This window comes from Nyctereutes procyonoides, unplaced genomic scaffold (assembly GCF_905146905.1).
Source record: "Nyctereutes procyonoides isolate TBG_1078 unplaced genomic scaffold, NYPRO_anot_genome, whole genome shotgun sequence".
Taxonomy (NCBI): Eukaryota; Metazoa; Chordata; class Mammalia; order Carnivora; family Canidae; genus Nyctereutes; species Nyctereutes procyonoides.
The window spans coordinates 23880302-23891223 of NW_026575117.1; positions in this window are offsets into that span (position 1 = coordinate 23880302).

Below are 10922 nucleotides of genomic sequence, written 5' to 3' on the forward strand. Positions count from 1 at the left end.
AAACCCGCTCCTTCTCTCCTACCCCCTTTCCACCCTAAAACTCATGCCTTCCACACCCTGCTGGGGAGGTCTTGCTGGAAGCCAGCACAACTCTAGATTCCCATTAGCCTGCATGTGCCAGGTCACTTGCACATTTTACTTTTCATCCAGATGGGATAATGTCCCCTCCTGCAGCCGGAGCCCATCGGATCCTTCAACTTGCTTGTTTGCCTTTGTGTAGCAGGTAGTAAGCAGAGTCCAAGAAAGATGAGCAAGGTACATGAGGCACAGGGAGGGTGGGCAGGGAGTGAGGGGAGGCACTAGATCGTGCAGGGTGAGTGTGTGTCTGACTCGTGTCTATTTTCACGGGGTTCCATCCACATCCCAGAGTCTATGCTCATTGACGATGGCCAACTCCAAGCCCTGCCAAGCCAACGTGTCACTTCGTCCTTTCCACCCTCCCTCGTTTGCTCTATCCTAGGCTCTGCAGAGAGAATCAGAATGAAGCATACAAATGGCCAGGGGAATATTCTAGAATGTCAAGAGTAGAGTTTGCTAATTGCAGGCCTGTGGATCTAATATGGCTTGAGGACCCAACATGTGTCTTGATAGCACATTAACAAAAAACCCTTTTTATTATGGCACATTGAAAACATATACACATTTACACAGAATAGTATTAATAACCCAATATACCCAACACCCGGCTTCTGCAATCACCAACTCATGGCTCGTCTTATTCTCTTGGTTCCCCTCATTCCCACAAAACCCACTGGAATATTTTTAAGCATTGATTTTTTAAAAGATTTTATTTATTTATTCGAGAGAAGGAGAGAGCATGAGTGCAGGGGGGCAGTGGCAGGCTTGATCCCACATCCTGAGACGGTGACTTGCGCTGAAACAAGAGTTTGACATTCAACCAACTGAGCCACCCAGTGGCCTCAAAGTGTTGATATTTTTTAAAAATTGGATTTGAAGCAGAGAAAGTACTTCCCAGTTGAACACAATCACCATCCTTCTGTGTTATCTTGTCTCAGTTGATGGCCTAGATAACCTCGCTCAGTTACATACCTGCCTGTTCTCCAAGATATTTGAGGTCACAAGCACTGGTCTAAGGGGCGGCAACTGAGAAATGAAGTGAGTTGGGGCAAATCAGGGATGCTATAGGGGAGAAGGTGGCAGGTTGTCTCAAGCAACCTGCCTTTTTCATTCTGTTGACAGAAGGGTTCACCTCTAGATGGGAGACAGGCGGCTGGGTTCTTCAGGCCTAGCTTTGCCGCTCACACGATGTGTGACCTTGCAGATGTCCCTCTCCCTCCCTGGCCTCAGTTCATCATTTGAAAATGTGAGGTTGTCCCAAGTGACCTCGGAGTTCTCCTTCAGCAATAGTGTGAAGAGAACCTGAGATCTGGGGTCAGGACCCTGGGCTAACCTCTCAGTTCTGCTACTCTAGCTGGTTGGTGAGCAGGTTTAGGGCAGTGACCTGTGTCCTGCCCAGGACACACCCAGGATAGCTCAAGGATTATTGGACACATCAGCTGGGAGAGCATTTTGTGGTTTACTGGCTTCATATAGCCAGATCCTGGGACTCCTCCAGAAAGAGCTTCCTCTCCTAGAGTCGTGGGGACCCCAAGTAGTACAGCTTCACCCCAAGGGAGGCATTTATCTCTTTCCGTGTCAAGGATGATGTGAGGACAACGCTGGGGGAAGTGGTGAAAAGTTGGGACATGCTGGCTGCCACTGCTGTTGCTTGCTCCTAGGAAGGGGCTGGGGCAGCTTGGTCAGGCGAAGGTGTGAAGCAGAAAATTTGGGAGAGACGGAGAGGGAGGCGGCTGTCCAGTGTGGCAGACTACAGCTACCTTTACAGAGAACCTGGACACACTCACTCTTCCCACCCAGGTTGAAACTGCCTCAGAACTCAGTGCTTATTTGGCCCGTGTGGTAACCGCCATCTCCTTACCAGCAGTGAACGCTCACAGTCCAAGAAGAAAAGGCACAACTGTGTCTGATCCTTTCCATCGAAATACAGAAGGAAGTCCATCAGACTCCCTACCTCCCTGCCTCCCCACGGCCCTACCTCAACCTCTGCCAGGGAGGAGCCTTGTGGCCCAGAGGAGTTTTGGCTCAGACTGCCCCGTGGTCCTCAGGCTCACAGAGGCTGGCCCTGAGATGGACCCTCTCCCCTCACCAACTGAGGCTCACAGCGTAGGGTGACTGGGGGTCCTGGCAAGTGTGGAATGGTGAGAGGCTGTGGGAGTCCTGTGGTCGCTTATTCCCCCCCCCACCCAGCCTGGGGGGTCGGGGTTGCCTGGGGTAAGTGGGCTCCTGGTGGTTGGAGGCAGCATCCCTCTCATTATGTATAACCCACAGCACCCACTGGGGGTTTGGCACAACCTGGGTGCTCAGTGGGAGTCTGTTTCATCACATTTAAGAGGGTTGAACAAAGAGATTCTCTGTCACTCACCTTATAAAAAATGTTATTTTTTGAATCTGAATAGGTAATAGATTCTCTTGATTCAAAATCCAAAAGATACAGAAGGTTGTATAAGGAACAGTCTTCTTCCCGTCTGTCTCCCCATTACCCAGTTTCCTCCAGAAGACAACCAGCACAGCAGTTCCTTGTGTCTTGCTAGATTTATTTAATGCACATACCAGCGGAGTGTACAAGCAGCTGTGCACCTTTACTTCTACGTAGTGGCACATCTTGATGATCCCTCCGTATTGACCCATACGTCTCTCTCCCTTTCTCTCTCTCTGCCCAGTACTTATCAGACCAGTCCTTCTCAACGGGGATTTGCCCAATTCTTAAGGCAGGCAATGCCGAGCTTGGAGTCTCACAAGCTTGGGTCGGCTCTGGCTCTGCTTCCAGGTGATCTAGGTGGCCTTGACCTTCTGGCTTGCCCTCTCTGAGCCTCCTTTTCTCGGCTGTGTGACAGGTATCCACTGCAGGACATCAGCTCAGTAGTTCAGTTATTCTATCATTTAACTTCCTTCTACCGTTTCACTTAACTTCTGAACCTGAGCGTTCATTTCATACACAGCAGAAAACTTCCTCTCCGTCCTTCCTGGTATCCCTGCCCCTGGGACTGTACAGATGGCAGGGTGAGTTTCTCAGATGCCAGGGCCTGGGTGGGAGGGTGTTGAGGTGGAGATGTGCACATGGTTCCCAGATAAAGTTCCACCTGGGATGCTGCAGGGCACGCCCTCCTCCTGGGAGGCTCCTCAGCGAGCAGCCCTCTGACAGTTTTTTTTTTTTTTTTAAGATTTCATTTATTTATTTGAGAGTGAGTGAGCAAGAGAGAGAGGTCACTTGAGCACATGTGCACATGAGTAGGGGGAGGAACAAAGGGAGTGGGAGAAGCAGACTCCTTGCTGAGCAGGGAGCCCAGTGTGGGCTTGATCCCAGGACTCTGGAACCCTGATCTAAGCCAAAGGCTGATGCCCCACCTACTGAGCCACCCAGGTGCCCCCCTCTGATTCTCTCTAAGGCTGTGCACAGAGGACAGAAACCTTCTGCGGACCTGTCATTTCCTCCTGTGGCTCTCTGGCAGTGGTTCAGGTTCCACAGGGCCCCACATTCTCCCCCCGACCTGGTCCCAACCAGGGCCATTTCTTCTCTGTATGGAGAAAGCCTCCTTGTGCCCCTTAATTCTAGCCAAGACACCGTATCTATGCTCCGAAACCCCAAGGGCTAAGGCTTGCAGAATACGAAGCCAAGGCCACCTGTAGGCTGCTTCCATCTTCTGCGTCACCTGAAGCAGGGAGCACAGAGCTGGTCCACTTGTTTCAGTGAGAAGGAAGGAGAGGAAAAGACAGGGAAAGAAGAAATGGAATATCTATTGGCCAAGTGGTGAATACACTGGGACAGGAGGACCCTGAAATCCCTTTCTACTCATCATCCAAGATCCTGTCCATGAGTTGTCAACTCATGGGCCAGCCGAGCAGTCCCGCTGCACTGTCAGCTGGTGTAACCCAATCACACCCACCTGGGAGTGTCCAGTCAGCATTGCTTCTGGAACTCCTCAGGTGCTGGAGAAGCCAGACTCAAATGAGTAATGATGGCATTCTGCCTTCCAAGGTGACATCTCCTGGGTTCTGGGATGCCTCCGTTGCCCTGCCCTCATACCGTCCTGGAACTCCGGCCTCACTCACTTTTATGTTGTAAAAATCGCTTTTCACCAGTCACAACACCTGGATCTAACTTCAGGTCCCAGGGATAATCTGATAAGCCACCGGGGCCACCCTGCTCCAATGCCATAGAGTGTTGAGTAGTGACACCACCTCACATAGGAACACACGCTGCAGCCACGTGACAGTGACTAGTCTGCCGACGTGTGTGGTCAGTTATGTCCCATGTTGCAAGGTCTAGGAGGGCAGGAGCAAGGCAGCCACCACATATGACCTGGGGGTCCTCACATCCACATGGCCACCTAGCATCATCCTTAAACTGAACAATAGTGACAGTAATGGCTAAAGCCTATTGGGACATACAGATGCCAGGCATTCTTCTATGCGTACAACTCTGGTCCTTATTCAACTCCATGAGGCAGGTGCTGCTATAATGTCCATTTTACTGGTGGGACACTGAGGCATAGAGGGCTGTAGGGCCCAAGGTCATATGTCTGGTAATGGTGGAGGTAGGATTTGAACCCAGGTTGTCCTGCCTCCAATGCTCATGTTTGTGGACCTCTGTGCTGTTGTGACGAATAAAATGCAAAAAATGCAAATCCTTTCAGATCATCTCTAGATCCATGTAGCTGGGTGTCCGGTGTTTTCAACTCATGCAGGTTTAACAATCCTCCAAAATTCTTTTTTCCCTAATGTGGAAAAGAAATCCTCACATGTGAAATTGTTGAGAACCACTGATCCAGGACTCAGGTTCTCATTCCTAAAATAGAGAGCTCATCTCAGTTCCTATCTTCCTGACCCTGCCTACGGGTTCCCCAAGATCTGTCAGGTCTGTTTCCTTAATGACTTCGGCGCCCGCTGCTCCTTTCCTGCCACCACTGGAGTTGCCCTCTGGGTCTCCCCGCCATGCCCCACGCTCTGTTCTCCCTGGCTCCTGCTAAGGCACAGATCTGATCAGGTCACCCCTTGGTGTCTCCCTGCCCCCACTGTGGTTCTTACCCCACAGTGCCTGTCAGAGTCCCCTGACAGCTTTTAAAAAGGCTGAAAGGCCCAGCCTCCAAGATGCTAATTCAGGCAGATCTGGACTTTTAAAGGCTGTCAACATGAGTGATTTGGGCCCACACCCTTGGCTGACAGCTACAGGCATACAGAATGCAGCCCGAACTCCATACTCCGACTTCTGCTTACCACTCCAGCCTCGCTTCTCATCTTCGAAGATGGTCTCACCGCAACCAGAACACCACAAGCTATTTCATATCTACACATTTTTTTTAATTTTAATTTATTTATGATAGTCCCACAGAGAGAGAGAGAGAGGCAGAGACACAGGCAGAGGGAGAAGCAGGCTCCATGCACCGGGAGCCCGACGTGGGATCCGATCCCGGGTCTCCAGGATCGCGCCCTGGGCCAAAGGCAGGCGCTAAACCGCTGCGCCACCCAGGGATCCCCATATCTACACATTTTTGCTCACTGCTACTTCTGTCTAGAAAGTACTCCTTCCCGGAAGTATTCCATCTTCTAGAATGCTCCGTGGACAGTGCTCTCTTCTTCAACCGGAGGGAGGAATGACCAACCACTCTGTCCGTGGGCTGTGACTGTCCCCTACTGTGTGTCCATCCTAGGTCCTGTGTCACATCCCTGCCTTCCTCTGTTCTCTTGGCCTGGCTTGCCAGCTCCATAGGGGCCTGGCCAAACCAGAATCCTCCTTGGAGCCCCAGGACCCAGGGACAGCAAGCCTAGAAGCACTAGAATAGTGTCTCCTCCTTTGTGTTTGCCGAGTTGTGGCAAAATGCTCCTCTGTGTGTGTGTGTGTCTGCAACCTGCTCACTTTCCGACCTCTTTTCCAGGACCCATGAAGTGTGTTCTTTCCCAAGACACACACCTTGCTTAGGATTTGGCAGTGTCTCTCAACTGTGTACAGAACAGAATCAAACGTCCTATGTTTTTGTTTTATTTTTAAATTTTTTTAAAAAGATTTTTTAAGATTTATTTATTTGAGAGAGAGAAGAGAGCGATTACAGAGGGAGAGTGAGAAGCAGACTCACTGCTGAGCAGGGAGCCCAACGTGGAGCCGGATCCCAGGACTCTGAGATCATGACCTGAGCCGAAGGCAGACACTTAACCAACCTCAGTTGGCTCCCCCACCCAGGTGCCCCCATAATCAAACATTTTAACGTCATACCTGTGGCCCCTGCAGCATGGCCCCACTTTCTCACCATTCGTATTTCTTTCCATACCGCTTCCAGAACCTGAGAACCAGATTCATGAGATCAGGTTTCTCTGGTTTTCATGTCTCTAGGTGTTTGCCCAACTTGGGTCCAAATGTCCTTCTTTCCTTAGTCTCCATTTGGGGAGCTCCTGTTCACCTTGCAAGGCCCACATCTTATATCACCTTCCGTGTGATGCTTTCCCTGATTTCTGCGGGCACAGTATTCTTGCCTGTACTCCCCTGAGCCCCAGCTGCATCACTGACCACACTTCAAGGTTCAGGGACCGCTCATTTCCATGTCTCCCTGCCTCCCCACCTCTGGATGACTGAGGGTCTCCAAGGCAGAAAACTACTTCCTGGCAAAGAGGCTGGCATATCTGTAATGATCAGAGTCGCCAACATTTACCCAGAGCTTATGTGCCATGTGTGCACTTCACATTAGCTCGTGTGGGAGTGGGTATCATCATTATTATTGTCCTTACCATGTTACAGGGTATTGTAGTCACTACATGCTGAAGCCAGGATTGGAACCCAGGCAGCCTGGTTTCAAGGTCCAGGCTGTCTATACCAGACTGGTAGTGCTCATAGACTGAATCCACACTGTGTGTGTGAGTGTGTGCATAGAGAGGATATTAGTTAATAAGACACGACATTACTCTGTTTCTGCCCACACCATTCCTGGTGTCAAGCTGGGTTGGAGCCCTCATCTCCAGAGGCCTGGTCTATGGCTTTTACTGAAAAAACAGAGCCGTCATCTCTTCTAGCAGCTGACACGGATGTTCATCCAGCCCTGCCATTACCCCACAGGCCTCAGCCTCCTTTCTTCTTATTTCTCCTTTCCTCTGTTTTGCGAAGGTGGAAAAAAATGGTCTGTCTGCAGTTTGAGGAGTAGTGGCCCATCTCCTTCTTGGCCTCATGGGTCCCCTCCTATGTACCTTTCACGTGTAGCCCTGGCCTTCAGGAGAGCCAGATGACAGGGCTCAGGGGCTGCCCACCCCTGGCTCCCTTCTAAGTCTGGGAGCCTCCTGACTCCAGCCCCTGCAAAGGGAAAGGACTCTACCAGAGGCAAAGATGGAAGCCAGAATGTTCTCGGCCTCCAATTTCTGGCTTTCTCGGCCTGCTGGGTAAGAAGTGCTCCTGTGGGCTGTCTCAAGCAATATGTGTATTTAATCCCGCCCGCAGCCTGGAGCTTCTGTAGCCTCCTGGGGCTGGTGACACAGGGCAGCCGACTGAAACAGGAAGGAGGGAGAGCATACCTTTGTGTAGCTGTCTGGCTTGCCCCATCCCAGGCTTGGCTCTCCAGACAGCAGAGCCCCCATCCGGCTTGTGTGCAAACACACCTCCTCCAGGTAACATCACCCCCTGAGCAGGTCCTGGAACCCCTCTGCTCCTCACCTGCCTTCTGCCCCCTTCACTTGCCTATGCTGTGTACTTGGATCTCCCATTCCACTCTTCAGATGATGTTGCTCTGCCCTTAGACTATCAGGTTGAACGTGTCCCTAGACAGACGCTGTATCTCCTCATTAGACTAGCATTTCCCTAAAGCAGAGTGAGAAGGGTTCCTCCCAGGTGATGATGTGGGAAAGAGCAGGCATGCCTGGCTCCATTCCTGTTCTCCCTCCCTAGTCAGTGCCCTGTGAGGACGGCAGGGGGCTTGGGGCAGATTCCAAGTGCTTCATGGAGCAAGCAAGGAAACTTTCTTTCTTCTACTCTAAGAGCTGACTCACAGACTAAAATGGGAAATACATACATAGACAGGATGATCGGGACACCAAGACCCATAACAACCATCTGACCCCAAAGATACACAGTAAAGGATAAATACTTTTTATGGCTGTGGCTCACGAAACAGTATTATGGAAGGATCCAGAGCATTGTTAGAAAGTGTCTTTGCCAAGAGACGCTGTGTTTCTTTAGTGATGTTTGCACTGGCCTTGGCATCCATCCACAGGGGATTTAGCCAAGGGAGCTCCAGCCTGAAGGCTGTGAGCAGGGCAGTTATTTACTGGGCATAGATGCTGCCCCTTCGATCCAGTCACCCTTGCAGTGAGCTAACGTGGCCACTCCAGCCAGGTCTTAGACAACCATCCTGGATGCCCTCCCTTGGGAGGCACTCTGGGGCTGGGGCCAGGGACAGTACAGCAAGACCCCCGATGCTCCAAGTCCTGGCCTCTTAACGGCCCTTTCCCCATGTGGCCCTGCAAGCTGCCCCTTGCTAATCTAAGGGCCCCAGGCCTGCTGTCCCACCCTGTAAGGCAGCTCTGAGGACAGAGCAGGGCTTTCAGGCTGGAAACAGTGATGCTAGCTATGGACCGGCCCATCTTGGCCCACCTCAGGTGTGGGGAATTTTTGGGCCCTGTGGAGCCAAGCCACAGAATGAAGGCAAAAAGGCAAAACATGTTTTGGAAGGTGGTTGGCAACTCTATCTGTCTGTTCCACGGGCCAGGGCTCAACAAGAGGCTGTGGGGTTGGTAGAGTGGTGGTGGGGTCGGGGGAAAGCTGGCCGGGACAGTGGTGGCTCTGCTTCCCCCGAGGCCCCCAGAAATGATGGGGACTCACCCCACCATGCTTCTTTCCCTCATGCTCCAGGAAGTTGGGAAGTTCTTCCTTCTCTCTACCTTGCCTCCCTTCTGCTGGAACTCAGGCTCCTTTCTTGTATTTAGAACCTCATTGGAGAACAGGGAAGCCCCCTCCTGCCTTAACCAGACTGGGATTTGAGGGAGCTCAGGGCTCCTTGGCGACAGGCACTGTGGTCATGGGTGCTGTGTATCATTAGCATTACTCATCTGTCAGCCCTTGTGAGTGCAGTAGCTCTAAGCAGGCAGCCAGGCTCCTGTCTTTTCTGGAGGTGGGGGTGTAGGGGGCCTGGGGAGGAGGAGGATGGCCTGGCTGAAGGGAGCCTGACGTGGGGTGGCACTGAGTCAGGGCTGAGGCGGGCGGCTGAGAGGTTGGGTGACCCGCAGTGAGAAGCTGTCATGCTTGGACTCGGTGGCTGGGAGACGGCCTCCGCCCCCCGGGCCTTCCTCCTCTACCTTCTCCTGCCCCCTCTGCCGCCTCCACCTCTCCTTCTGCTTCCTGTCCTCCTCCTGGGCCCAGGGAGCTGCTCCCTTTGGCTTTCCCCTCTCTCCTGCCTCGGGCTCCTCCTGCGCCCCGCCTGGGAGGGGATATGAAATTCATTAGTGGCCACATTGCCGCGGGATGAAGTCATGGGCTGCTGCTCTCCGCAGAGCTCTCCTCCCCTCCGGTCAGGCCCAGCGGCCTCCGTGCCCTGTGGGCCTGCCAGCACTGCCGGGTCTCAGCCCAGTGTGGCCACCCACTGCCCCCGGGTCCTGGGACCTGTCCCTGCGTCCCCTCCCCATCTGAACCAGCCCCCCAACAGTGGGGCGCAGGGGGCCCCCAGCTGCTCACTTTTCAGCCTCCCTCCTGGGGGCATCCCCCACCCTCCTGGCCCTACTCTGCTTTCTAAGCCCAGAGCTGGGTCCTTTCTCTGGTCTCCCACCCCGCGGTCGGACAGTCTTAAACCCATCTTCTGGTGCCCCTGCTGCCTCCCTGTCGGCGCTCCTGGGCCAGCCCCCCATCCCATCTGCCTCCTTGGCTGGGTCCTTCTCTCTTCACTTGGAGCCTCTTGCCTGATACCTTTTGCTAACCTCTTGAAACTGCCTTCACAGGATTTATTTGACTGAAACCAGTTGGGCTTCCCCTTTAGACTCACAGCTCTATGAGGCTTGCAGTGCATCCCAACACCCTGCACAGGCCATTCACAGATGTTTACTGGATGCCTAGTGCGCGACTGGCACCGTGTGAAGCTCTGAAGATGTTGAAACAGACACGGTTTCTGTCCTCCCGGAGAGCTAGTCTAGTGGGAGAGGCAGAAAATAAAACACTTTTAAAAAGATCACAGTGTAAAACCTAAATATATATAATTTTTATCAGTCATACTTCAATAGAGCTGGCAAAAAATAAAATAAACACATAAATATAATGTCACGAATGGCCATGTCATAGGTAGTGCTTTGAAGGGCTGGGAAAGAACACATAGGAAGTGCCTAACGCATTTATGTAATGCATGAATGACAAATTAATACAATTTTTTTTTTTTTACAGTTAACTACCATTTCTTGTCCCTACTTGCTTCCAAGCCTGAAGGCTGGTCTCGTCTATACTGCCTAAAAATATCTTTAATTATATCTTGTCCTAAATTAGTCTCTCAGTTGTTTGCCTTCTATTAGTCTTGTCTCATTAATCACAATAATCATCATTTCCATGTGGTAAATGGCTACTGTGTGCCAGGCAATACATTAAGAACCTTAATATATTGTCTCAGTTTAGTTTTTTATCCCCATTTTTAATATAAGAAAACTAAGGTTCAGATTAAATGACTTGTCAAAAGTCACACAGATAGCTCCAGGAGATCTCTGTCTTACATTTCTTTATCATTCTGTGGGCACGGGTGCCTAGGATTCCATAAAAGTTGCTGGGGAACCAAGCTGATGGGGATGGACAGACCTGGAGGGACAGCTCTGTCCCAGGCTCCTGCTGGACCCAGCAAGAGGGAGTAGGCAGCCTTCTTACTAGGGTTCTGCCTCGATGGTGGGCTCTGTCTTGA